Here is a 23,628-nt window from a genome sequence, read left to right as displayed (position 1 = left end):
TAGCGGTTGGCTCAAATGGCACGTTCCCGATGTAGATCCGAGCTTTGTGCTTAAAAGACAATTATCAATATTGAGTTGAGGGGAAGTTCCAAACCAATATTCACCAAACACATCTAGTGGTCGTGAGCAAAAGGAGTATTGTCATCTCTTTCGTGACTGCTGTGAACTGCGCTGCGCCAACAATAGTTTCTCCGGACATCCGCAAGCAACAACCGCTATCCAGCGCTACTATCGGCCAACAGACTTCCAGTAATCGGTATACGGACTTTGCGTACACCCAGTAAAGTTCAAGTGAGCCGGAATTCTGGCTGGTTTTAGTCCATATTCCGGCTCCATTGATAAAACCGATTCTAACTAGAATGTGTCACTGAAGCCAGAATGCGAATTAGAACCAGCCAACATTCCGGCTGAGCTAAACTTGTATTCCGGCGCCAATAACACAACTAATTCCAATTAGAATCGGTTGTATCATTTGAGCTAGAATAATAACTACAACTACATCTACTTCAAGAAATAAACATTAAGTGCGTACGCTGGGACAAATTGGTACACACGAATTTGTGGCAAATTGATACAGTGTATCAATTTAAACTAACATTTTGTCATCGATACGGTAATTCCAAAGATGGAATCAAATAATGAGTTATTGCTCAAAATTATAAATTTCATTCCAATTTATCAGTATGCAAATGACATAACACGGAATCTTGCTTTCAAACAACGGTCCTGCGGGGTAGTGCAAAATTCCTAGCGTCGGCGATAAGAATTTTTTCATAATTCAAAATAGCGTACTGTGTCTCCAACTTTTAACACAAACAATTTGAAATTCTATTAGATCTTCGCCTGTCAAATGCATTAGCATCGCCTTTTACGATGCGATGAGCTGAAGCGACAATAATGTAATGTAATGTTCAGATGTGCTCTTTTGAATATCATCGATGAATTTCCCAAATCAGTCTTCGAATTGTTATATTTGTTTGTCTGTTCTTAGAACGAGCCAAAGCATCATCAGGCGTTTGCCATGGCCTCACACGGGTCTTAATCATAGGTAGGTTAAACAGTCGAACGCTCGAAAAATTTTGAACGTGACGTTCGCTGCTTACCAAATTGGTCATCAAATCCATATCAATGTATCCATAGTTTGGATAAAATTCTCGGAGTAAGTTGAAAAACTATTGCAACGAATTAACAAAAGTGGCTATCCTAGAATTATAGGACATTTCCACATTGTTCGATGCGGAATACTTCTAGTAAATTTATAATAAACGTTTCGAAACAAGCAATTTCATTGTCCAACAATAAATTATAAAGTTAATTAACATTTCGTGTTACTGTTTCGAAGAACAATATTAGAAATGTTAAAATGTATTAAAAATATCATTTTTATAAATTAAGTACAACCACCCAACCCCGTCTACTCCCGCTCTCCACTTATTTCCAGACTAAGTAAATTGAATTACAAGTGCATTCACGTTCATGCATTTCACTATACTGCCTATGATCGCAAGTCAGTCCCATGAAGATAGGAAATCCCATAGAAAACGGGATGCGATCATTGGTAGTATACACCACAACACAAGGGACCATCCATAAATGACGTAGCATTTTGAGTGATTTTTAACACCCCCCTCCCCCATCGTAGCATTTGGTCACAAACCTCTAAATACACCCCTGGTAATTACGTAGCTTGACCGTAAGCCTGCCCCCCTCTCCTTGTCACCGTATTTCTTTTTAATTCTATTCTATTCCCCTTTAAAAAAGCTACGTAGCATGACATGACCCCCTACCCCCCTGTCGTCACACATCATCACAAAATAAAAAATTCTCCCTCCCCCATATAATGCTGCGTCATTTATGGATGATCTCCAATATTATCCCTCGAAAATATGATAAACCACCGGATGAAATGAGATGGTGATGATGTAACAGGTGTGATCTGTGTCCTGCCATGCGTACCTATTAGCAATTAAATCCAGCGTTTTTGAACTAAGTGCCGCAGAGTGTGTGATAAACCATTATCGTCGTGATCTTCTTTTTACTACTGGTCCTGAATTAAAAACTTTTGCGCTAGAAAAATACACGCATTTTCTTTCTTCTCGAATCTTACTTTCCACAGTCCCCACAATCATCACTATTTGTTCGCTGCGATTTTCGTTGGACACTGTCATTTTTCGGGCTTTTACAAGCTTCAAAGCCAATGAAATTCCGCTTCTTGCTAGCATCCCATCAATCGGATCCTGGGACACATCATGCCCAGCTTGACATAATGCTACATCTTCCAGTTCAATCCAAGCTGCTTAGATGCACTCATTTTTACTTCCACGCAGAAAACATACAGCATAATCAAAACTATGGGTAATTGAATACAAACAAATACTGTTCATTGTATCAAACGACAAAATAATTGGTGTGAATTGAGGTTTAAAAGTATATTTTCATTAAAATTATAATAAACTTTTAATTTCAATAATTGTTTTAATTTCTGTAAACTTTAAAAAAAGTTATTGAATTCAATCAAATAATTTATTGTCTCCCAACCAATAATTTTATTTATTGAGCTCAATCCATAATTTTATTTAAAATAAAAATCTTCCACGAGTCGAATCAAAATTCACGCAGAACACTTCTGCATAACATTTATCGCGAGATCCTATTTTTTACATTTTCCTTTGTTTTGCCTCCGTTCTGCGAATAGCAACGTTGGCGTTGGTTGGAAGAAGTTACCAAATATAGACACTCACTATAAACCGAAACGATAAGTTTCCATTTCCCAACCTGTTTACCAACCGCCGGTGCGGTGCCGTGTTATGATGGCGGTTAGCAAATCGCTTTTACCCACGCTCCGGTGCTGTTAGTCTTAGTAAGGCGTCGTACACAATTGACGCAGCTTTTTTCGGCATTTTTCGAACCCATCCCTTCGTACCTCGTAGCATTTGGTCACAAAACTCCACCTTAGAAACAACGTAAACTTCCTCGCCACCTTCACCCCCGTTGCTACCTAATGAAGCAAAAATCAAATATATTTTTGATTTCTTTTAAATACACCGTCTTACAAATTTGCGACTCGCGGCTTTTATCAATATTAACATTCGAAAATATAATTGTCCTGTAAATGTAAAATAGTCATATTCAGAGCAAAAACATCGTGTTGAGAAGTTTGTTTCGAATGACGACGAAATGTATGTTTGACCCGCAGTCGCCACAGTTTTACTGTCGATAAAACAAAAGTAAACATGTCCATCGAAATTTGCGAAAATTTAACCAGCCAAGTAATTTAAATTCAGCTGCCGAAGTAAATCAAAATTGAAGCTTTCTTGTCTATCTCCAGTACAGCCTTTTTTAGTGGAGAATACGAATCAAATATATTTAAAACAGCATAAGAAATCTTTACTATTTTTGCTGGATTGGAAAATCCGCGTAAAAAGTTAGTTTAGTGTATCTGACGTTATTATCGCTTCCTTCTCTGGGAAAAAAGAAAACATTAAATGATGTTTTGGAACCAATAAATTTTTATTCCGATTAAAAATATGAGTGATATCAGAGACACAACTGCCACATTAGAGTGGGACATAGTTAAACGGAAAAAAATGAATTTCGCTCCGAGCAGCTAGCAACTGGGTCCTAGAATACCTTTGCAAATTCTAAGCTTAATCGGTAAAACTATATGGTTGCACCCACAGTTTAAGATTTACGTGGGATTACGCATGCAAAAGTTATTTTGGTAGTATAACGATTTTAGACACGTTAAAATTCGAAGCATGTTTTACAGTATTCCAATAAACTTATTTGAGCCACGTTAACATACCGGTACAAAATTCTACACAAAACCCTTTGAAACTCAGCTCAGCTATTCTTTTGGAACCAGCATTTCATTCTGTTCCGAAATCTCTTAGATGATCGTGCAAGCATTGAAATCGCGGTGCGCACCAATTCCTCGCGGTCAAGAAAAATTTCAAGATCCAATTCACTCCACTCAAGAATTTATCTCGAAATTTAAATTTGATGTTGGTGTTGTGAATTACCATTACCAAGAACCATTTCCCGAATCTTCTCACCTTTTTCGATTTCGTAGCCACCAGTGCCGACAAATCGACCAAGTATCACTTAGTCATTACTAGTATCAGTATAGATCTTAAGATTGTCCATGTAGAAGACATGGGTTATTCTGGTGTACGTCCTCCACTTCGATCGAGTGTTCTACTGAGGGGGTTTGTTAAACAAAACTAAAACTCCTCTCAAGAACATTCAAAACCGCAACAGTCCGTTGTCCCCAGTTCTGAGCTGCTATAGTGCTATGTTGTAGTCAGTGTTGTACTAAAGGGGGGAAATAACATTTTCCCAGGATTTTATTTTTGGGTTTTAACCAGGTTTTTTTCCCAAATAATTTTAACATCTTATATAGTTTTTTCGTTTTATCAAATTTATGATATTTATTTAATGTTATTTTAAGATGTTTGCATTTACATTTTGTTATACCTTCGTGAAATGACCCAATAGTGAGATTCACTTTCTGTGTCTCTTACGATTGTACGCGTGAGCATGAAGTGAAAGGCAAAATAAAAAGTATTGGCTGTTGAGCAGTAGACTCACTTTTTGTTGAACTACCAATAGAAACGCATGTGTTCTTTTCACACTAAAAAGAAATCCTTTTTTGTACATTATAAATTAGTATAGTAAAGTGGCGACGAGGATAAGATAAGACATTTGAGAGACTAAAAATAAAAATCGCTGGGAAAGAACATGCTTTGTAAAACTTCCTTCAAATATGTCAAAATCGAATTTTTCACAGTTTTTATTCAAAAGTTTTTTGAAGTTTGTAAGAGTGGTTTTACATCGAAGTTCGATTGTTACGCTTGAAGTTTATATCCGATTTTTACATTCTAATATGTTTAAAACGGGTTTTACGAAACATGTACTGTTCTTGCTGCCTTTATTTTTGGTCACTTAGTTTGCATCCAAATACTCCAGCTTGTTTTATGCAATACAGCGAACAATAGTCATAGTTACTCTGAATAGTGAAAATCAGAACAATTGTGTGATGCCCAAGCCACTTTTATCCTGCTTGTTACACAGTTTAGGGGTTGCTGCAATTGTAACGAAATTAGGATAGGTATATCGGTAAAAGATAAAAGTGAGTAATATGTAGAAAAGGGGTGGCCTTGAAAGTCGTAAAATTGGCGGATCGACATTATTTGAAAGAATTTCCAAATAGTGTTATGTCTGTTTGTCTGTGATTTTACTAACTTCAATAAATTGAAAGAACAGACTATTTTAAGAAACATGGATAACAACACATCTCATTCTCTCATACTTAACATAAAACATATTTCATATATTTAAATATCTTGTGACATTTTTTGAGGTAAAATACAAAGATTTTATAAAACTTTAGAATGCATAATATGCTTCGAGATTATTTTATTACTTTTCCAGCGAAATCGATTAAGTGCTCGAAGTTTTATATATTCAACTATATTTACTATTGCAAATGTTTTAAGATCCCCATAAAACTGAAAATTCATTCCTTTTGTTCCAATCAAGAATATTTTGAAAATAGAAATATGTGAAGTAATGAATAAAAGCAAAAATAAATTAAAATAAAAACCTTAACCCATTATCAATCAGTGCAATATGCCACTAGACGGACTTAATGTCAAGGCAGTCATCTTTTTGCTCTCCTTCCTTGGCTAGAAAAATCACTCACAGAGGTTGACGCCACAGTAATAGAGTAATTCATTGCTTTTTCACATTTCGCACGATACTCTGTTCTAAAGACCAGTGAGCAAAAGTATGGTAGGCGAACGACCTTATTTGAAATAATTATATTTATCACGACACTCGCGTGTATGTCACTGTCAGTCCACTAATTCATACTGTGGTTCGCGGTACTGTGTGGCGCTAAAATACTACTCAAGAGCTATCATACTGTAGCTAACCTCAACGAACGTTATCAGTTGGGTGTGTTGCTATTTGAACGCACCATAAATTTAAATATTTATATTTAGAGATCCATCGCTAAACCGGTTAAACACTAAGTCGCATTTACGCATTTTTTCTCTACTGTTAGATCAGATTGGTAAAAAATTATAACCATCTCAGCTCACCTGTAGCTACATACGATACTTATAATAGTGGTGCTTGTTATGTTTTTTATATCCTTCAAAACACTAATAGTGACACTAACTTTAAACTGAATTACTTCTAAAAGGGTACTTAATTCATTTAACTGACAGATACCCGTATGAAAATTTTTCTTAAGTTCCCAACGAAAGCAAAAAATAGGTGTCATATTAATAAAATGCAGTGAAATCAGTTTTGTAATTCTGTTTAAAAAATATAACCTGCAAAGGGTTGTTAATTTTAATACACCCAAATAAAATAGTGTATTATAATCTTCGGAATAAAATAATGCCTGCTACACAACCAATCCGTTTTTAATTTTGTCGAAATTCGTGACTATTTTTATCGTTTATCTTTCTGAACTACACATATGACAATACCCATTTAATATTATCTATTATATTTATAATTAATTATTATCAAAAAAATAACCAAAAACATTAGGTGACCCACCTTACTCCTAGGTCATCTATCTTAAGCAGGCATTGCATTTATCACTCATATGAGTAAATGCGTCCGGATAATTTGCTACTGCGACAAGAAAAACTCACATTTTCACACGAAAAGTTATTGGCACTCACACAACTTCTCCGGATAAATACAACGCGTTATTTCTCCGGATAAATAAAACCGCCGGAGAATAAGCGAATGAGTTTATCACGGTATCCTCTTTGCGCTCGCTGCTTTGCTGTCACTATTCCAAAACACGAAAGAACAAGTCTATCGCACTTCTTTTGCGCTTTTCTTGGAAATTAAGTGTATATTTTGACGCTTTTAGTGATTTCCACGAAATTAAAATATTATCATTTTCTCCGGTGAGAAGGAAAAAATCAAAGAAATTTTATCCGGAAAATTATTCTCACGCTATTTGGGGAGACGGAGAATTTTGCGACTCATCTTATCTCGGAAAAGTTGGACATCGGATAAGCTTGTTCTCGCGTGAGTGAGTGAGAATTACAATGCCTGATCTCAAGTGATAGTCACTTTTGCCTTATCGGTCAGAAGCATACCGTTTCGAACGTTTACTGATCTTTGATCTCCATGCTACTCACACGCGACGTGCATGCCACGACCAAGGATGTTTTCAATCATACAACTTCTAGGTTGTGCCTACTCATAGTGTGTTGAGCCCATTTCACCCTATTTCTGTTATCACCTTACTCATTTGAAGCCGTTAGTTAGAGCAGCATCTCCCAACTTTGTTCAAAGTATTCAAATTGTAATGTGTAAATTGGGGTACTCGATCCGATTTTTCGCATCAAAGCACGAAAATTCCTTAACATTTGTAGTAGTTTGTTTTCGTTTGTTAGTTCAGAAAATTTTCGAACGAATACCAGGTTGATACCAGTTTATATGCATTCCATCGATAATAGACCGAGTAGTTAACAAAATAGTACGACAGCTTTTCTAAAAGCGTCAAAATAGTCTCATACTTCTATATCATTCCTCAACACTGCATAACAAAAAATCCGTTTCAACGAAGCATTTGCGTGGTATGTTATACATCCTAATATTGGGTGCATGACATTAAGCATATGTCCATGAGGCATAATGAACGACAGCCATAATTTACAAAAGGTAAATTGTAAATAATGTTTTTATTGTACAGATTTTTATCTTGGACTATAACGAGAGACTGCAAAAAGCCAGCAGTACTACAAAAAAATCAAAAAGTCGCGTATAAATTAAAAACTTTCCTGGGAAATTATGTGAAGAAGAATTGTACAAAATTTAGAAACGATTGGTCGAGTAGATTTTGAGTTAAGAGGTACACCGAAAAACAAGCTTTCAACTAGGCTCTTCTGAAGATTCGCTGTCACTCGCTCAATTTCCAGTATTTTGGAAAGGAAATTTCAGGAAATATTGTTCGATTGTGATATTATTATAATTAAAGTAATATACTACCACCGTCTACGGTGTGCCTAAAACCGTTATTAACACAAAAAATGACCATCAATTCGGCATACGACGTTCGTAAGGTACGGTATTCAAGCATCTTCCCAGTGAATTTCAAAATGATCCATCGAGAGATTCGAGATATATAGCGATTTAAAGTTTTATGACACGTTTCATAAGGCTACCAGCATACACCCACAGGTTTAGTCTTATCTTTATAAACAAAAAATATTTGTCTACTTATTTGGTACTTGCCATTCGAACGATATTGTATTCAAGTATATTCTTTGAAAGTTTGAAAATATTTCATTGACGGAATCGAAAGTTATAGCGATTTGAATTTGTATGCGGTCATCGATGGGTTTTCTACCAGACTTCAAGCATGAATCCATGTTTGTCCATTGACTATTTAAATCGTTTATAGGTGTAGCGGTTTTAAATAAAAACCTTACCATTTAATTACATAAATATAACGTACAAAAGGTGTTATTTATATGCTGCACTGAAAAATACCAAAATAGGGTTGTCTTTCTAATGTTATAGTCAAATGCGTAAAACAAAAAAATTGCATAAAAGTTAGAATGGTTACTTCAAAAGGCCATATCTCAGTGGTATGCTGCGTTGTTTTTTCATTACTTAACAGGTAGACGTTTTATCAACAATTTTCCTTAAGAAGAATATAAAATATAGTTGCCTACCTTAAACAATAGACAACATAATTATTATCAAGTATATGTATTATCATTATTTGAATATCTTTATATTCAAAACGATGACCTATCAATTTCTATACATTATGCTGAAACCTGTTATAAAACTTCAAATCGCCAGATCTCGCGAAACTCTCGATGAATCATTTTGAAATGCACTAAGAAGATGCTTGGATACTGTATCTTTCAAATGTCATATGCCGAATTGATGGTCATTTTTTGTGTTATTAACGGTTTTAGGCACACCGTGGCCCTCTTTTTTTAAAATTGAATTTTAACTGATTAGTTTGAAACCGCACCCCCCCCCCCCCCCCCCCCTCCCTGCAGGTGTTTACTCATTGGTGAGTTCTGAACGTATTTTCGAAGCGAAATTAGGCTCAGAAGCCATTTTGATTGGGCTAATTTCGCCACTCAACCCAAGAAGAAGTTTTGCTTTACAACAGCTAATCATGACGCCAAGCGTTCGACTGTGCTAAACAGTATCGCACAAAACAATAAGACCACTATGGTAGTTGCATTTCATTTTGCGCCACAAACCTTGCATGCCATTATAATGCCATCTAGTAGCTGTGCTGATGCCAATGAGCATTACCAACTTTGTGGGATGAAAAGTAATGCGATGCAGAAGAAATTGCATTTTAACGAGAATGTCATCAAAACAAAGAGACATATAAACAGGACCATGTTCGTGATCTGATTCGTTTCCTAATGCTGCAGTTAAAATTCTATTGTAGGTCTACTTACATTAAGAGAAATGTCGAAAACTACATAAGAAGGTTATTTTATAAAGATATTATCATAGGTTTTTAGCGAAAAGGGACAAAGTTTTAATTTTCGAAGAAGGGACGGTTTTGGATGAGGAAGTAGGGACGGTTTTGGATGAGGAAGTAGGTGTTAGAGAGAGAATCACCAACTTGTTTCTAATGTTCTGTGTGACCCAAACTCACGGGTTTAGTGTTGAAAAATTGTTGGTGGGTGGGTTTAGAATTGAATAACGGAGCTGTGGTAGAACAATTATTTCTCATCACGTACAACCTTCGTCGTATGTGATGAAAAACATGTGTCTTGCTTTTTGTTGCTAGTTCATTGAACTTCAAAAATAGATTTAAATTTTAATGTAACTATGTCAACTATTAAACTGGTTCGTGGTTTTGTGGAAAAAATGATTCCAATTAACAAGCACAGCGATTTTTGAATTTATTTTTGGTCTCAAATCACTGCGCAAATGTTGGGCGCGATTGGCTACTCCTAGGCTTTGCACAGATCGTTTTAAGTTAGTATGGGAAAAGTCAATTTTCGCATCTTTATTTATTTATTTATTTCGTCAATCGATGTAGACTACAGATTTCCTTAATTACTAATGTGTATATTTCGTGAATTTAGTATAAATGAAGCAATTTCGGCTTTTACTGAATCATCCTCCTACGCGTTAGAATTTCTTTTGTGTATAAAATATTGCTTTAGTTTCAGTTTAGACATTGTAAAATCAATTGAGTCGCAATAGTGATTATAAATAGACATCATTCGATTTATGGGGCTATATTTTGCATAGTTTGTGCGAAAAGGAGTTATTGAAAATATACTTCGATTTCGTAGCTGTCGTGAAGGTGCATAAAAGTTCAATTTGGATAAAATTTCAGCTGAATCGATACGATGCGAAACGATATTATTAATGAATGAGAGCATTGCAAATTCGCGACGCTCCTTTAATGTTTGAATATTGATAAGCAAGCAGCGTGCTTCATAAGATGGCAGAGGGAATGCTGTCCATCCTAATTTACGAAGGGCAAATATTAAAAACTGTTTTTGTACCGATTCTATTCGTTCTTCATGTCTGCTTGAAAAAGGGCACCAAATAATACTGCAATATTCCAATATCGACCTAACATATGCAATATATAATATTTTTATTGTATAAGGATCTTCAAAATGATAGCTAAAGCGTTTTATAAAACTGAGCATGTTGTTAGCTTTGTTTATAATTGTGTTATAATGATCAATAAAATTTAACTTTGAATCTAATATAACACCTAAATCCCTAATTCTTTCACATTTTACTACAGTCTGATTTCCTAAGGTAATCTCAACATTCGGTGTTTGTCGTTTTCTACTAAAGGTTATTGAATTACACTTTTTCACGTTCAGTTGTAAGAGGCTTTTTTGACACCACATGTGGAAAATTTGTATTTCGTTTTGAAATGTATTAATATCCTCGGCATTTCTTATCTCCAAATAAAGTTTCATATCGTCCGCATAAATTAGTATTTTCAGTTTTTTGAGAATGAAGGAGATATCGTTCACGTATAAAATAAACAATAGAGGGCCTAAATGAGAGCCTTGTGGAACTCCTGAGGTGACTTTAATTGGATTAGATTGCTTTCCTTTAAATTTAATTATTTGCTGACGTTCGGAGAGATATGATTCTAACCATGTAAGTAGCCCAGGCTCAATGCCGATCTTTGTCAATTTATAAAGTAACATTGGGATGTCAATGCGATCAAATGCTTTACTAAAGTCTGTATAAAGTGCCTCCACGTAGTTTCCATTATCCATTGCAATCAGTGTATAATTAATAAATTCTAGTAAGTTTGTTGAGGTCGAACGACCTTTGAAGAAGCCATGCTGGAGGTTGGAAATTCTGTTTTTTATTTGAAGAAATATTTTTTCGTTAATGATTGATTCGAAAAGTTTCGGAATACAGGAGATTATGGCTATCCCACGATAATTACGTACGTCAGATTTTTTGCCAGATTTATATATAGGCACTAAAAAAGATTTTTTCCATATTTTAGGGAACTGTCCAGATTGCAAAGACATATTAAACAGCCAGAACAATGGGGCAGTTAACTCGGTTGCTAGGTTTTTCATAAATAATGGTGGGATTCCATCAGGGCCAGAACCTTTTGATACATCTAAATGTTTTAGAGAATTGAAAATGTCTTCCACTATGACATGATTGACACTAATATCCAAAGGAAAATCGGGAAGAAAAGCGAAGTAATCGCGATCACGGTCTTGTTCAGAAAAAGTCGTATATATTTCTTGGAAGAATGTTGCAAATAGGTTGCAGATTTCTTCCGAGTTATCACGTACGTTGTCATCCAAGTGCATTGTTGATGGGAAATTGTCTGATTTTAATTTAGTTTTGACGTAGTTGAAAAAATTCTTTGGACAAGATTTGATCTGCTGTTCCGTTTTTGAATTATAATCCGCAAGTGCAGAATCTATGGCCATATTTAGTTTATCGCAAATGTCGAAATATTTTTCCAAGTCCTCATTATTTTGGTTTTTCTTATATAGCTTATGGGCTTTTTGCTTCCTATTTTTCAAACTCTTAATTTGTCTATTATACCAAACGGGATGCTTCGAGTTGCCGTGTCGTCTTTTTTTCTTAATAGGCACCTCTTCATAAATTATTTTGAAAATAATTTTGTAAAATACGTCCACTGCGGTTACAATATTTTCTTCATTTCTAAGGCTATTTTGCCATTCGACACTACTTAGCTTCCGCCTGATATTGTCATAATTGGCTTTATGGTATTCAAAGACTTCTTCAAAGTCACAATCGCTGGGTTTTTGAATTTCATGGATGAATAAGGAAAATTCAATAGCAGTATGAAATGCTTCATTTTTCCACAAAGGAGTTAGAGATTCAGATACACAGAAGTCTTCCTGAATGTTTGTAAATAAAAGATCGAGATAGCAATTCTGTCGATTTTTTACGTGATTTATTTGATTTAGTCCTATGCTAGCAGTTTTGTCGAAAATATACTGCAATGTTTCGTTTTCTCCCACGACTGGGATTAAAATATGTTCGTTTTCAGAGTCCGGAATAAAATCTGCGTTGCGTTGGTTAAAGTCTCCGTAAATGTGAACTTTAACCTCGGCTGGGAGTTCAGATAAAATTTGTTCAGCAATTTGGAAAAAGCTTCGTACGATGTTATATTAGCATGCTCTGGTGGGAAATATACAGAGGCAAAAACATGCATTTCGCCGGCAATGTTTGATTTAACCCACACATGTTCAAATTCCTTAAACTTCACTGTGACTAGAATTTCTGAATTAAATTGAGCCGAAATACCCACAAGGACTCCCCCGCCAGACTTCTTTTGAGATTCGTGAAGATTTCGATCGTCTCTGAATACGTTAAAACCACTGCCGAAAATTTCTTCACTTTTTACGCTATCGTCCCAGCTAGTTTCAGTTCCTAATATAACCAAAAATGACGAACCTAATATACGTTTATGAATTTCTGCCATTTTGGCTGGACTTTTCATCCTATTAAAATTTTGACAATACATTAATAATTCTGTCGCAGTCTTTTTTGTATTGGAAAGTCTACCATCATTATCTAATTCTTGGAAAACACTGTGCTCAACAGCAAACTCGTCTTTTTCTTCTTCTAAGGAAAGTGTCGAAACTACCGAAAACACGAATGTTGAAAGCGGCATGCCTCACACTGTGATGATGATGGCGAACATTCCGTATTTACTGCATTTAATTGATGCGATGATCTTGATGTATCACGTGCTGGGTAAGGATTCAAAATCTCGCCTCGTGTAAATTGAATCGATGGAATATAATTTGTAGATAGGCCGGAAAAACGATCCTTGGCTGCTGCAAGAAGCACTCTATCCGGTGGTAGAAGATTCGTGTTGCAGCTATGATTGGGATGACGGTTTTGGTTATGACTGGAGCTACTGGCACGACTAAAGAAGTTGCGATTGGAAAAATTGGCCGGCGGGCCACAATAACGATCGTTTATTGTTGCAGGGGGTCTCCGATCAGGTGGAAAAATATTGTTGTTGTTGTTGTTGTTTTTAATATTAGTATTCCGGTTTCTAAATATTTGTTTCTTTTTACGCCTTCTAGCCTTATCCGCCTGTTTTTGTTGATTCAATCGATTTATTTCTCGCGCATCGTACTCACTCCAGTCAGCTTTCCATACTTTTTTCGTGCCCAAGAAACGCCATCCTGAGTTAATAGCGTTATTTAATTCAATTTCCAAACTGGGGCGTGAGTCATTCGGCGATAGCAATTGCGCGGTCTTATTATTCGCATATACATATGCTGACATCGATTTAACCTCGTTGAGAATTTCTGGCAGCAACGTTGATTCATGTGACGACCGTAGTTGCTTGGTGCTTTTGTTTTCATTGAGGGCAACTGAGACCGACTTCAACTCGTCGAGAATCTCGTATCCTAGGGTGGAATTTGGAGGATTACTGTTGGCTGTGTCTAAAGACAGCTGACTAAGCTGACTTATTTCCGCGTTCATGTCACGCAAATCAGCGGATAATTCCGAGGTAACTGTTTTTAACGATTCGTATACACTATCTGATGTTGACTTAATTGCTGTGTCAAGCAGAGAGGTAACGTGGTTTTTTATTGCAATAACACTGCCGGCTAGACTACTATTTTTGTTGATTGCAATCAATTCCTGTTTAACAGTAGTGAGAAGTATTTCTAGGCCTTCGAGTGCCTCATGTACTAGGTCCGGCTTGTTTTGCTGAAATGTTAGTTGATGAATCACTTCAGTATTCTCCCGTATTTGTTTTTCCAGAAGTTTTTGCTGCTCGGCGAGTCCGTTGAAAGCAATTTTCCCATGTAGTAGTTCCTGACACGAGTCGCAGCATGGCAGTATGTACGAGTTGACATCAACCAATCTCCTGTCCTTTCTCCTTAGTGATCCCCGCTGCACGGTCACGCCAATGCAAGCTGCATGATACTTCCTTGGGCATCCAACACACGTCCACAGAATCGAATCCGCAGAGGCGTCCAAGGCACAAATTTCGCAGTTCATTTTATTATCTTTCGCACTTTTTTTTAAAATCGGTCACTTAAAACAAAACAAACTTTAGCACGCGGCGCGCGGTCAAATTGAAACAAAACAAACTTTAGCACGAGGCGCTTGGTGAAATTAAAATTAAACAAACTTTAGCGCGCGATACCGGGAGCGAATGCAAAACACGTCCACACTTATTGACGACTAAATATCGAATCCGTCCATACAAATCGCTATTTTATTAAAATTGACAAACCAGCATAAGTAAAATGCCTAATATAATTTTTTTTTTGAACAGTAACTTGATAGGATATAAAAAATACTATTACCTACATTTTTTATCAAAATTATTCACTTTTCACTGAATCACATTAACGTACTAGGAAAATCTGAAAAGCAATCACCTGACGGTGAAATCGAACCCTTATTATACTATTTCTAATTTATTGAATAAGCAGAAATTTGAAAAATCCAAGTTAATTTCCATAAAAACTTTATGCGCTATGCGCAAAGCCGGGTGGCAACAAGACTTAAAGTCACTTGGACCATACAAAAAATCAAAACCTCCTTCACAGTAGATATATAATGAATATATCCATATCAACTTTTGAATAGGGCTTGTAAACAAACTTTTGTTTTGCTGATTTCTCTTAATATGTTATAATTTCAGCACAGAAAACATTTGAAATTGATTCTGCCAAGGGTAAAGATGTTGATTCATGTGTATCATTCATGAAATCAACTCGGCAACTGAATAATGAGCGAAATAAGTTTGTGTAAGTAATTTCATTAGCCCTTTTGAAGAATTAATTATTCTCTTTTCATGTTATTCAAAATAAGAAGTAAAAATTAATTGATTTGCATAAAAACTTGATAGTGAAAGAGCACATAGAAAACAACGAAATTTGCATTTTTTTGAGTTAGTCTTATTATTTTGTCTGCCACTGTATGTCTACTTGTACTCTAACGCAACAAGGTCACTTCTGATAACAGCTGTCCGTTATTTTTTACGTAATGGAAATCTGCTCTTGCTGATAACTGTCAGAAAGGTAAACATAAAAAGTGGATTGGAATAATCAGTGAGCATATATTAATTCGCTTCGTACTCTTGACGTAATAATTTGCATGCTCAGCTCCGAATAATTAAAAATGTGTACGGGCAAACTGATTTTCAAGGGGTCGATCAATAGATATTTCTTTACTTTTTTTTTCGTTAAAAATTTACTTTTGATAGATATCAGAGCAACTTGCACTAATTAAACCTATTAATAACCTGTAAGCATGCCAGATTTCAATTAATACTGATTCAATCGTATGTTCGAAATTAAAACTATACATTTACAATTCAAACACAGTGATGAAGTATAATTAGAAATTTCGCATTTTTGTAGGTCGGCACTGAAAAGGTTCATCTATTCGATTGTACCGAAAAGAGTTATGATACTGTTCATTTACCATGCCCCTGTTTCAAACACTAATAAATCGCCGGATGGATGGTTGATAACTGATGCTCAACTAACCATGCAACTGACAGCCACTAAAAAGTCGGTTAGTCTCGCACGTACTCCGGAGCAGTGCACATCATCATTAAATTCGTCCTAGGAACGGATTGCGGTTTGAGTGGCTAAAAAGGTATGAAGTGTTGATGAATGTGAAAAGTTTGACCCGGCACATTGTATTACAAAGAAGAAAACAAAAGAAAGTGCTGCATTAATCCTGTGGAATGTCAAGATATTCTGTACAAAAATTTTACCTAAACTGATGTGTAATGGTGATACCAAATTTGTGATAAACGGAATGGCATTTATTTTGGCATGCTTATCGCCAATCAGATAATAAATCGGGAACTAAGCTAAAGTCCGACCCCGAATGCTATCTTAATTACAGCGAAATCAATATGATAAAAGCCATTATCGTGCCTTTCGATGACCTATTTGATAGAAGCGCAATTAGATTATTAATAGGTAGTGTTTTTTACATATGTAAGCTGCCGTTAAATTGAAACAATTAAATTACTTCACCATAGTTCGGATATTTCATAGTAGATTACAACATTTTTACAAAATTCAATATTACATAACAATTGATTTTGTAATCATTATGCCTGAATTAGAATTAACTGGAAACAACAACTGATAACAAGGATTGACCTATGATCCTGCGAATCAAAGGTTACTCCTCATACTGACGGAGGACTTTGGCTGAATGATGATTCAATGGCAAACACAATTGATAAGTAGAGTTGTTCACCGTCGCACCACGCCATCAACAGTTCTTCGATGCCGCAGTTTAATCTTTTAATGTGTGTACTGCACCTGCATTACATCTCATATCATATTAAGAAAGTCCTGGTCTTCTCAGGTATTTTTGTGAGGATTTCTGAGATCTACCATACATTTTGATCCACCTTGTGGTGCGATTGTGCCTTTCTCATTTTTCCAAACTATGATTCAGTAGCTGCCTATATTCAATATAATTGTGGAAACGTCGATTGCATTCTTATTGGACTTAGCGCGTATCTCACGACTACCACGAAAGTCGATGCCGAGTTAAGTGACTTGAGTTTGAGCTTGTGCGGCCACGCCTGGCTGCTACTCCGTTATCTATCTGGACTAACTGAAGTTGCACAGGGAATCAGCAGATAATTATGCTTGGGAGTAGCGAAACATCTTTCAATGTGCAACTTCTGATAATCCTAAAGTGTTCATTGATCAATACCGGCGCCGGTCAGACCCGAACGTAGATATCGCGGAAGGAATGTTAGTTCGATACTTGCTTTTGCTAGAGGCCATATAAAGGGCGAACACAAAATTATTGCGACACTGAAAATGTCATGCCAATTTTCTTATAATGTTTAAAATCAAACCAAAATTTTAGGGTAGTTTTATACATATATTTACTTCAAAAATCAAAAGAAAAGTTAATCGATGGAACCTTGCGTGTAAAATTGAACGCATTTTCGCTCCATCAAAGTCTTTACAGTGTCATCCGGTACCAGTTTCTCAGTTTTTTTCAATTTTCTTAACATGTCCTTCTCGTCTTTGACTGTCTTCTTGAACTTCCGAAGCTCCCGCTTCATCATTGCCCAGTACTGCTCCACCGGGCGCAGCTCCGGACATTTTGGCGGATTCATGTCCTTTGGAACAAAATGGACAGAATTGGCCTCATGCCACTCCAGGGCACTTTTAGAATAGTGGCATGATGCCAAATCTGGCCAAAATAGCGGAGCTTCGTCGTGCTGCTGCAAGAACGGCAAAAGGCGCTTTTCGAGGCACTCAGATTTATAGATCTCACCATTTACTGTGCCCTTTGTCACTAAAGGCTCACTCCTCAGTCCGCAAGAGCAGAAGGCCTGCCAAATGAGATATTTGGAGGCGAACTTCGACATTTTCTTCTTCTTAAATTTGTCGTCCACATAGAACTTGCTCTTGCCGGTGAAAAACTCCAACTCCGGAATTTACTTAAAATCGGCTTTTATATACGTTTCGTCGTCCATCACACAGCAGCCATATTTTGTCAGCATCTTCTCGTAGAGCTTCCGTGCCCGAGTTTTAGCCGTCGATTGTTGCCGCTCATCGCGGTTTGGGAAGTTCTGTACCTTGTATGTATGTAGTCCAGCTCTCTTCTTTGCATTCTGGAGGTAGCTCTGCGACATGCCGATTTTTTTAGCCAAATCACGGCTTGAGACGTTGGGATTTGCTATAATCATCCGCTTCACCTTTCCCTCCGTCTTTTTGTTCTCCGGTCCCGGTTTTCTTCCAGCTCCTTTGCCGTGGTCCAACGTCAACCGCTCCTGGAGACGGTTGAATGGCGAATGTTCAACATTTTTCCCAACTGCTGGTGCGACAGGTCAGGAAATTCCAGGTGTTTGGAAAGAATTTGTTCTCTCGACTCGCGTTGGTTCACCTCCATTTTCGTTGAATCGAAAAACACGACTTCGAGTTTGACAGCATGTAAACAATACACATCAATGAGAAAGTGTGCAAAATTTGGTTGATTTTACCCAATGGTAAAAAAGTTATGCCCTGTTGAATGTGTCGCAATAATTTCGTGTTCGCCCTTTATAGTACTGCGCACTCCACAAGTATCATGGGAGGAGAATATTTGTTAGTAAATATAGAAGTTGGATTCTACTTCTTCATTACCGACGCCAGAGAGGTGACTCCACTATCTGGACTAGATATCGATCCATCAACTCATGGATCGAAGAGGGGAAGGACTATGCAACACTCAACTACATATTATGCCTTCTATTTGAAACTTGGTTTGTGAAAATCGACTCAGTCATCACCGAACTTTAATTGTGCAATATGTCCGGAATCCGGGACTTTCAAAATTATCGATAGTGGACAATATATTCAAAGAATGTTTGATTGGCAATCAGTGATCTAGACCTGCGAATAATTAGAGAGATTTGGTGACTATTTCAATAGATTTTTACCCACTGTGGTATTACGATTGAAACGGTTTAAATGGGAAATTCCAGTGTGACCTTGCGAATCAACCTCCGGAACCAAAAGTCTGAACTGAATGAAATTCAATAGCAACCAATAAGATTACTGTATCTTTCAATTGAAATTAGGTTTGTGAAAATCGGTCAAGTATTCGCTAGGAAATAGATATGATAATAGCTTATGAACTTGGCGACTTCCCCAGGGGCATCAATCATCATAGTTGGCCAATGCGGTCAAAACTACTTTTATTGATCATCAGTGATCTAGACTCGCAAATCCAAGTAATGTTGGACCGTTTTTGATATGTATTACACCATTCGCACATGCTGGTGTTACCAGTTCATATGGGAGTTTGCTGTATGACCGCACTCTTTAACCCGTAACTATGGAACCGGAAGTCGGATCAACTAAAAATTCAATAGCAGCTTATGGGAGCGTTATACCATTCAGTTAAAAGTAAATTTTGTGTGAATCGGTTCAGCCATCTCTGAGATAAATGTGTAAGTTTAAATGAGACACACATATACATACACACCCAGCCATTTTCCGATCTCGACTAACTGAATCAAATGCCATATGACACTCGGCCCTCCGGGCCTTTCATTATATGAGAAAGGCAAAAACATTCATGTTTTACATTGAAAAAAGACAATTTTAAAAAAGTACTAGATCTTTGCAACAACCTAGTTGTATGGATGGAATTTTAGAGTAACCTTGGGACTATAAACTGGTGGTAATTACTTTTTTAGGGTTTTGAAACATTAGCGAAATGTTACATTTTTAAACATTACATTACTTTACAAAAAGATCTTATTTTTAATTTTTTTTACCAACCTCTTCTTTTATTCGTTTGAAAATTTTAAAAGTGTTTGAAAAACGTTTGTCGGCAGCCAAGAAGACTAAATCGAGGGAAAATACAAAGCTGGAAACCACAAAAATGGTGCAAAGAGTAGCCAGTTGTTTCAAACAGAACCCCAACTTCTCCGTCCGAGATGTCGTAAGCAAGCTGGGAGTCGGCTACAATTGTGCAACGAGTTTAAAAAAACGAGTCGTGCTGTCGACTTAAAAGAAGGCGGTGACTCCAAATCATGACAATAAGCAAAACAAGTCGACCAGAGAACGATCGCGAGAACTGTACACGAAGATACTGATGAAGTTTGATTGCGTGGTACAGGATGACGAAACCTACGCCAAAACAGACTTGAAAGCGCCTCCTAGACAGGAATATTATACGTGGACTGGAAGGTGGCAGAGATTTTCAAACACATTAAGCTGTCGCAGTTTGCAAAGAAATAGCTCGTGTGGCAGGCCATCTGTTCCTGTGGCTAAAAGAGCGACATTTACACTACAACAGAGACTATCAACCAGAAAATATATGCCCAAGGATGCCTGAAAAAACGCCTGTCGATTGGTTTTCCTCAAACAAAATAATTGATCCGTTTTGTTTTGGCCGGATTTAGCATCTTCCTGCTACGGATAAAAGGCTATGGAGCGGTATGCCACAAGCAACGTCATGTTTGGCCAAGGACATGAACCCTCTCAACACGCCAGAGCTCCTCCGAATAGAAAAATGTTGGGCAGTTTTGGAATACTAGTTTTTGGAAGCACATAAAACTCAATCGAGTGCCACCAATTTCACTCTACCATTTGAACCAACGAGATGAACAAAGGCGGCAGACTCTTCTCTAATCAACGACTGACACTGGTGAAAATAAGACTAGGGAGTAAATAGGCTTATTACGAACTTCGGACGACAATTCAGTGAGATGCAGTGGTCTTTTGGAAAGGGCTAAAAATGTTCCGTGTTGAAAAACATCAGCAGATGTTTTCTTCGGCATCTTATCATTTGTTGTGCATGTCTCGCCGTCTGTGCCCCGTGCTGTAGTTTCGACGTGGTTGCATAAATTATTACCTCCTTCGCATTCAAACAGTCCGCGCCAAATGATTGATTTTCTTAAAAATCTCTGCTTGATTTACAGAAACCCTACATAACTGCTTCTAAATTTAATACAAAATTGGTGCACATTTTTCCAACCGATTAGTGGAGCTAGTGTGCGATTTCGTTCAGTGAAATGAAAGATACTAATGTACAAAAATATCACACCTAAGTAAGTAAGTCCTAAGTGCATAATCTATCAAGAATCAAGAAAAAACCTACAATCTTTATGCCGTCGTACAAATTACAGGAAAGTCCGGAGACTTAATGGGATTACTACATTTTAGAGATATCTTTAGAACTTCTAATAGTTTCTACGAAGCTCAGATCAGTACTAAAATATTAGGGTAAGCCTAAAAACAAATTGTTAGCGAACTCCAAAATATCTTTATGAACTTCAGGGAAGATTTTTAAACTTTATAAACTAATTGCATGTGTTGATGGGCCGATAGCTAGTGTCCAATTGGGGTAGTCTTTTCTCTAGCGTCGATGTTAGGCTAAGTTCAGACCGAGGACGACCGGAAAATAAGCATGATAAAAAACACGTTCTTCCTTCTTCCCTAACGAGGGCACAAACTATCGAGGTAAACCTGTAATCATCTCTTTTTATTTACCTACCAAGCCCCCATGTGGTAATGCAATAATATACTACTCATACAGTTACGCTTTGAACTAATTATCATCAGTTAATTTAGTACATCTGACTCAGATACTAATTAGCAGGAATATGACAAAGAGAATCAACAACAAATTTCAAATCTTGCAAAAATCAATATTTTCTTTCTCTCGTGCTAATTTAATATTAGACCAAACAGATAAAAATGATGACTGTTCCACTACCACACGTACTGCTATCCCCAAATACACCGGAGAGTACTTGGTGCATCGTTCAACTAAAAAAACGAATTGTACAGTTATCATTTCTGTTGTTGTGATCATTAATAGCTGTGAAAATTGTGGGACGGTTGGATGCTCCCCGGATTTTCGCCTTGTGTTTAATGTTTGTATAGAAATTAGTATCGGAATACCACTTTTTATAAAAGAATACTTCGAACGTTTCAAAAATTTCTGCTGGGAAAAATTTCCCAGTATTGGAGTGCATATAATTTAATAATACTGAATGAAATCACCGCTACACATCACAATTTTGCGCTATACGATCGGAAATATATGCATCTATATTATATTCAATTCCGAATAATTTACAACTACTATATTTCACTGAAATAATTATTTTAGTGATAGCAGCAATTATTTGCGCCATAATTGGTCTGCACTATTCGATCGAGTAAGCCTGCGCTGCTATAACTGCCCCTTTGTCATCAAATCAACTGCAACTCACGTACAAAAATGGAACATAAGGAAAATTCGTTAGTTAGCGTTTTGACGTCGTAGCAGCTGCTGCGTTTCATGTCAGCTGCGAAATTTTCGGTGGCAATATATCTCTTGACTGCCGCCAGACATTCATAGCATTTTATTCCAATGGCATGCCAGCTTCTGGCATACATAGATAATACAATGATCACAGACCAACAGAGCACTCTTTCGAAGCCGAATAAACGTATTTCAAGCGTGCGCTGGCGATTGGGCGGATTACTGCGAGAGAACCGCGCTCGCTTACTCTTAAAATTCTCTTTGGCATGTTCAGATAAATTCACTAAGACGCATTAACACTGGTTGTCGCGTTGTGTAAAAGATTAGCTTATTGGATGCTGATATTATGATTTTATGATAGCATTACGGGATTTGCGCATCTATATTAAGACCGGCTTATTTTATATTCAACTATGTTACCTACAAATTTAGTTTGTGAATTCGCGGTTCATTCTGTACACTAAGAAATCTACTTGGTCAAGGTTTGAACATACTATTATTAATAGAGAATTCACTTTAACTTACAGTAGGTTCAAATAGTATTGACGACTTGACCATTAATTTGCTTTATTTGTGCATGCCACGCTTCCAACTGGCCTATTTCCAAATTTATGCAACTAAACGAATTCTTTTTAGGCCCACTATATTTGTAATGAAAATATTCAATAATCGTAAGTAAAACATATGACTTATGCTAGATTCATTCTTTCAATCTTGAAGAAAGGTACAGATATTTTAATATTTTTCATTCCAATATACGTTCACCATTATATCGGGATTTCACTCAGAAATACAGAAATAACTAATTTTATTGCAATTAGAAGATAGTAAAAATTGCAGCATTCGATTTAACAGGCAAAATATATTCTACTTCACTTCGGTTATGTCTCTGAAATTACCCACCCATCTTTTTGCATCTCCGCACATTCAGATCGCTATTTCACTCAAACTGAAAACCCAACCTTATAAAAAATTTGTCCAGAATATGGTTAACAACTTTGCCGAAAACTGTAACATCGTTTTAAAAAACAGCCTTAAAACGGAAGGGTTGCGATAAGAATCGAACTAGGTAGGACTCAATATTACAACATTCAAAAACATTCGATGCTTACAAACGAAACAGCCGTGTTAAATCACTTTCACTTCTTTTAGCTGGCGGACGACTCACTGAAACGCATCCCATTTAGCGCGATGGTGATTTCGCCAATTCTAATGTTTCGGTTGTTGCACCCAACGTCAGTACCGCCGGAAAACGGTACGTTGCCAACTCACTGACGACAACCGGTGAATTCTCAGTGGCGATGTTGGCGATGAAGATATCCACAAGACATATTCTTTCGTGACGTTACAACG

General features: G+C 36.7%; 1 protein-coding gene across 4 annotated transcripts in view; it reads left to right on the top strand.

Moving 5' to 3' along the window:
• The window catches only part of LOC131694328 (pyruvate carboxylase, mitochondrial), a 38,069-nt gene that overhangs the window by 3,263 nt on the left and 11,178 nt on the right, over positions 1–23,628 (top strand). Inside the window, exon 2 of one of the 4 annotated variants that reach the window (XM_058982977.1) lies at positions 15,903–16,143. The exons of the other annotated variants lie outside the window; for them this stretch is intronic. The gene's annotated coding sequence lies outside the window, so the exon portion shown is untranslated. The remainder of the gene's footprint in view (positions 1–15,902; positions 16,144–23,628) is intronic. 4 annotated transcript variants of the gene reach the window in all.

This window comes from Topomyia yanbarensis, chromosome 3 (assembly GCF_030247195.1).
Source record: "Topomyia yanbarensis strain Yona2022 chromosome 3, ASM3024719v1, whole genome shotgun sequence".
NCBI lineage: Eukaryota > Metazoa > Arthropoda > Insecta > Diptera > Culicidae > Topomyia > Topomyia yanbarensis.
The sequence above is the reverse complement of the archived record's forward strand: the minus strand, read 5'-3'. Positions and strand labels throughout refer to the sequence as shown.